This window comes from Chaetodon auriga, chromosome 23 (genome assembly GCF_051107435.1).
Source record: "Chaetodon auriga isolate fChaAug3 chromosome 23, fChaAug3.hap1, whole genome shotgun sequence".
Lineage (NCBI taxonomy): Eukaryota > Metazoa > Chordata > Actinopteri > Chaetodontiformes > Chaetodontidae > Chaetodon > Chaetodon auriga.
This window is the reverse complement of record NC_135096.1, coordinates 18,219,108-18,225,107: the sequence shown is the minus strand read 5'-3', so window position 1 is coordinate 18,225,107 and position 6,000 is coordinate 18,219,108. Positions and strand designations below refer to the sequence as shown.

The window sequence follows — 6,000 nt, the reverse complement described above, 5'->3', positions numbered from 1 at the left end:
GGGTGTTATGTTTTCATGCATTGTTTGTAGTTTTGTGGGCAGAAAAGGGGCTTCTACCCAGAAGGGAACAGGATGGTCAAAGTAAGTCAATGTCCAAGAGGGAAGAGACAGACTGACTGACAGCTCCTTCACTCTCTAAATTGTTCATGCTTCTGTCTTGTGAGGATGCTGTGTTTTGGCTGTTTCCTGTGTGTGTGTGTGTGTGTGTGTGTGTGTGTGTGTGTGTGTGTATGAGGACATTCAGTTGAATTTCTTTCTTTGTTTGGATATACTCTTTATTTTTCTGAATAATTTTGAGCGGAGACCTGCATCCAAGGTAGTTTTTAATCAGTCCAATACAATTCTGAGTTTGTAGACATGCTTACATCGACACATGTTCAATTTTAATGTTGAGGCGTTAAAGTGACAAACACAGAAAAACAGAGGCTGAAATTCCCACTCTTTCATTGGTCAGACCTTGGCAGTGAGGTTGTTGATTGGTCACATAACACAGGTGACGGTGTTTAATTGCATGCGCTCCAAATGAGCTGTTAGCTAAAGGCTGACAGGTCTGATCAGAATGTGCTGTAAAATGTGGGTGATTTAGAGGTTCAACACTCAGCACAAATAGGACTTGAAATGGAGCTTTTTGGAGTGTTGCCCAGGCCGTCATGGCTCCTCTTCACTTCCACCACATGGCAGACCGGGTCTGAGTCCAGGCCAAAGGTGCTGGTCTTCACAACAATTGGCATGTTGTCACACAGCATGGAGAAGAATGTCAAACAGGCATGAGCTCTGAAGAGAGACCACAGACAAGAAGTGATCTTAACAAAGATAAAGAGTCATTAGGCAACGAACATACACGTCACAAGCAAGGTTTGGGACAGGAGAGAACAACCAGAGCGAGTGGCGTCATGCTTATTAGCGGTCCAATTGGACAGAAGCGCTACAAGGTTACACATAGACTGAATAAAGAATGTCAGTGTAGCGTTAGCTTTTCCTTAAAGATTAGAGAGTCCATTTTTGGAGAAAGAGCAATGTTTGTGGAGATACTGAAAGGAAGATTTGGTGTTTAGAAGGGAGTGAGTGTTGGAAGAGGGTCAAAGAGGGTAAGGGTTTGCGGAGACATTGAAAGGAAGAGTGGAAGAGGGTTTGAAGAGAGCCAAAGAGTCCAAAAAAGCAAAAGCAAAGCGCGGCTCACGCGTTCCGACGGGCAGAGTCCCCTGCGGGTCCCGCTCGGTGTCCTCTGCTCGGTTGACTCGCGCAGGTAGACTCGCAGGTCTTTGCAAAAAAAGGTCTTCGCACAAAAAAGGCTGACGCACAAAACGCTGCCGCTTTCGCTGACGCTCAAGCGGCCTCTGGCTTCTTTTATACTACCCCTGCGCAGCTGTTCCCCGTCGCCGCTCGTTACCGGGGCTCAAGCCCCGGCCCTGTGGCCATACCTCGTCCAATGCGCGGAGAGAGGGCGTGACCGCCTCAGCTGACCCTCGGATCCAATTTGCCCAGTCGTTACTGGCCTGCCTGCACAAAAAAAACACATTAATTCAGCTTCGGTGATGAGCTCACTTTCAACAATTCATACACTGTTTGGTTGCTATGTTCAAATGGAAATGCCTTTCACCAAAGACGACGACGACGACGACAACAGAGTGGATTCATTAAAAGCTGCAGTAGCTTACTTTAACTCAACACATTTGGAGCCAGATTTGCCAAAACTGGCTCCATTAGTCCTACTGCACTGCCATTTCCAAGAATACACCACACCCAACACAAAACAACCAATCAGAGCCTGAGGAGCATCTGAGGGAGTGTCTGACATCTGACAGTCACTACTCACACAGGCTGCTGAGGAGGTTAGTGGAAGCTATGGCAGAACAACATTCACCCACAGAGGAAAAACTGCCCGTACTACCTCTGCCAACAAAGAACCATAAAGCCAGTATGCTTGTTAGTCCATCAAACTACTAAAAGCCTTCTGAGATGACATACCCAAGCATGCAGGTCACACATGCTTCCAGAATAAAACTCCACAATCCTTCATCTTCCTTCTAAAGACTTTACCAGGAATTTTCTTACCATTACCCAAAAAAATAAATAAATAAATCAAGACATAAAAAATACATATTACTGTGCAAGAAAATTAACAATTAAATCACATGGAAACACCATCAAAAACTACTGTGCTCTCCAGGTTCGTATCTGCACTAACCAACCAAAAAGCATACACACACATCACATTACATACCTCATCCAATAGCAAAGCTGCAATAATTACCAGCTACAAAGAAACATTTATTAGAACAAAACCATAGCACTGTTTTAATGTTACATTACACTTTAATATTACTAACATTACTGGTTGTCGCACCACAGGGAGGATGAGCTTGGAGGCAGAGTGGGAGGGGGAGTGACGTGGAACTGCCATAGATTCCCATTTTCTAGCCAAGTCAGCTCTCTTCTCCATCTGACCTACTGCATCTTCCAAACACATTTCATTCAAATACTTGTCCTGTAGTAACAACAGACTGGTTTAAGCATTTCCCCCATCTTAGATTTATCTTTCACAATCACCATTGATCATGGAAAGACAGTGTCCTCAAAGGTGGACTGACAGCACATTCGACTCACCGATGGGGAATACATTGTCTTCTTAAACAGTGCTGCTGTGATCATCACCTGGCCTGTGTTGTCTGCAGTCTACCCTTCATCTTTCACATGACCCAACTGACTCCATTGTTTACAGCTCACTATTTGCCACTCCTGCCCAAAACTTCATTCAAAAATCACAGCCTCAGGCTCACTGATGGGGGTTTGGCCTCTGGAGTTGCAGTCCTGGTTCCTCCATTCTCACCAGACTGGACTAAATCAGTGATTTCACCTGAAATCAACACCCAGTTGCGTTGCCCTGAATCCACCTGCCTTCCTCCATCACTGCCTCTCATTAACACCCACAACAGACAAAACACCTCAAACACTGCTGACTGACAGATGGAGTTTGACATTTGCCGCTGACTTGCCTAAATAAAAACTCTAAAGTTGGATCTTCTAAACTGCAGGCTTGGACATCTTTAGTCAGTCAGAGCATTTAACAAGCAGCAGTGATGAAGAAACCCACATGTGTTCAAGCTAACACTGCAGGGTGTTGATTTCAGGTGAAATCAATGATTTCTTACAATTTCAATGATGAACATTTTGCCAACAAGTCCCATCTATTTTCCAAAGACACACAAAACACCAAGATGGCACCGCATGCACAATGCAAGGCTTGACGTCTCAACACAATTCACAGTAGAGTTGTCATTTTCTTACTGGTTTCGATTCTGTTCACTCTTTACTGCTTTGCAGGCACTTCCTACACCACACAACAACTTATGGATTGAGGATTTCCATGCACAAACTGGGTATTCAATAAACTTCAGCTCCCCCAAAAGATTGCCAGGACAGCAAGACGAAGCGACTCACCTAGACCGACCAGAAGCAACCATCAGCTCCATCAAGATCGCAAACAAAGGAGAGGGAAGCACACACATCCACAGCCAAAGCTACAGCTACCACTACCAACTGCCTTCCTCACCATTGTTCACTCTTTGGCAAACTAAATGGACAAGCTACCACTTCAGATCACATCACAGAGGATGTTTATGGACTGCAACATCAACTTTTTCAGTGAAACCTGCCTTAACAACAGCATCCCAGGCAACATGATAGAGCAGACAAAACACCTGAACACTCCAGTACAACCAGGGGCAGACAACCATAGATTTACATTAACAAAACTTGGTGCACACACTCTGTTACCACTGGGAGCCACTGTTCTGCTAATCAGGAATATCTGATGATCAATTTATCTGCCTGCAGAGTTTACAGCCACTGGGATAACTGCAGCTTACATACATACCCCTGAATGCTAACCATATACTAGCAACAAAAGAACTGGATGCTGCTATCCATAAACAACAAACTGCACACCCTGATGGAGCCTTTATTGTTGCCAGGGATTTACACCACTCAAACCTGACTATTGATTTCTGCACATTTCACCAGAAGGTCTCCTGCTCCACCACAGGAGACAAAACCCTTCACCATTTCGAGACGGAAATTCCTGACGCTTACAAAGCCACCCCCCTCCCACACCTAAGACAGTCTATTCACCTCTCATTGTTCCCACTCCATAAGTACACACAACTCGTAAAACCTGTGAAGCCATCAATGAGGACTGCTAAAATATAGACAGCGGGAGCACACGCCACACTCTGGCACCAGTTCCAACACACACACTGGAGTTTGTTCGCCACCCAGGCCACACTAAACTCAGGATCCATTGACTTGTACTAATATGCCTCCTCCATTTTGGACTACATTAAAACATATGTTGACAACATCACCACCCACAAACACAAAAGAACTTTCCCCAACCAGAAGCCTTGGATGAACAGTTCAGTCCGCCTCCTACTAAAGGAACATGACATTGCCTTCAAATCTGACCACGCTGCAAACTACAGCTCATCCAGAGCTAACCTGAAGACGGACATCAGGGAAGCTAAACATGCTTACAAGCTACAGATTGAGGATCACTTCCGCAACAGCACCGACCCCCACCTCATCTGGCAGGGCACCCGGGCCAAAAACAACAGTCCCGCCAACCAGCCGTGCCTCCGTCCCTCATAAACTCGACAACTTCTATACTCGCTTCAAAAGGGCCATCAAAACCGCTCCACACCCACATGAACGGCCCCTGACGCTCTCCACCTACAACCTGCGTTCCACACTCAGCAGGCTAAACATCTGTAAGGCTGCTGTCCCTGATGGCATACCCCACCGCATGCTCAAGGCCTGTGCAGAACAGCTGGTTGCCATCTTCACTGACATCTTCAACCTGTCGCTGGCCAGGCAGCAGTCCCCACATGCCTCAAGACCACCACCGTGCCAGTACCGAAGCAGTCAGCTGTAGTGGGCCTAAATGACTTCTGCACCATCACACTCACCCCCCCATCATCACCAAGTGCTTCCAAATAATGGTCTTGGCATACCATCCAAACTGATCAAAAGAGAATGCTATCTCCACATCACTGCACTCCACCCTGACACACCTGGACAATAACAACACCTACACGAGGACGCTGTCAGCTCAGCATTCAACACATTCATCCCCTCCAACCTGGTCAAGTTTCTACAGAAGTGGTGATGCTTGGAAACACCAAACTGTTGATTTGCTCAACTCTGAAAGGCCCTTTTTCATTGGGAATACCACAAAGATAACTTATCAAAAGTTCACACTGACAGAGGTCAGTTTGTGAAAAACATATTGTGGTTTACTATGTGATCCCAGAGACATGTTTCAGTACATTGGGGACAGAATCATGGAGCTCTTTGCTGCATCTCCTCCTCCTCCTTAAACAACCACACTGAGTATGAGCACATGATGGAGCTCTTTCCCTTCATGTCCTGTTGCTCCTCAGAGGGGATGCCAAAATACACCCCAGCAAACACAAACAAATCTTCCTTACCTCCTCTGGAGTTTGATGTTCCTCCAGTCTGATCAGTCCATCTCTGCCATCCCAGCCGTGACTGGCCAAGTGTCCACCACCTGCAAAACACATACAAACATATCAGGGTCACATGATCCATGGCACACTCTGATAGACATGCCTCAGATGCAGCTAAGGGTGTGTCAGAGATGAGAGCCGACAATGGGGAGGTCACAATTGCATTAGCATTGCGTTAGCCAGTTAACCGTCGAAACATGCTTGTTTTTGTGGTTGAAGCCAAAAGAAACTCATTTACACAACAGAACGGGTCTCCTTTACAACACTGAACCTTTGCTGGGTTTGTACCCATCTGACAGATTATTGTTGGACTCTCACAGTAACCTCCACAAATTCCTGTTTAAGTGTATCTTTTCCTTTTGTAAGTCAGTGCAAACTAAATTTCATCATCTTCACATGCTGGGATTGAGGAAAAAAACATGACTGATATGACAGTCAAATATTGATCTTCTGCCTTTCACTCATTGGACAGAGC

At 45.7% G+C, this 6,000-nt stretch overlaps 1 protein-coding gene across 1 annotated transcript in view; it reads right to left on the bottom strand.

Annotated features, from left to right (window-relative positions):
• Positions 1 to 266: 266 nt before the first annotated feature.
• Positions 267 to 6,000, bottom strand: part of LOC143315817 (NLR family CARD domain-containing protein 3-like) — a 25,950-nt gene continuing 20,216 nt past the window's right edge. The window contains exons 16-17 of the mRNA XM_076723289.1: positions 5,487 to 5,566; positions 267 to 1,500 (exon numbers count right to left, since the gene is read on the bottom strand). The gene's annotated coding sequence lies outside the window, so the exon portion shown is untranslated. The remainder of the gene's footprint in view (positions 1,501 to 5,486; positions 5,567 to 6,000) is intronic.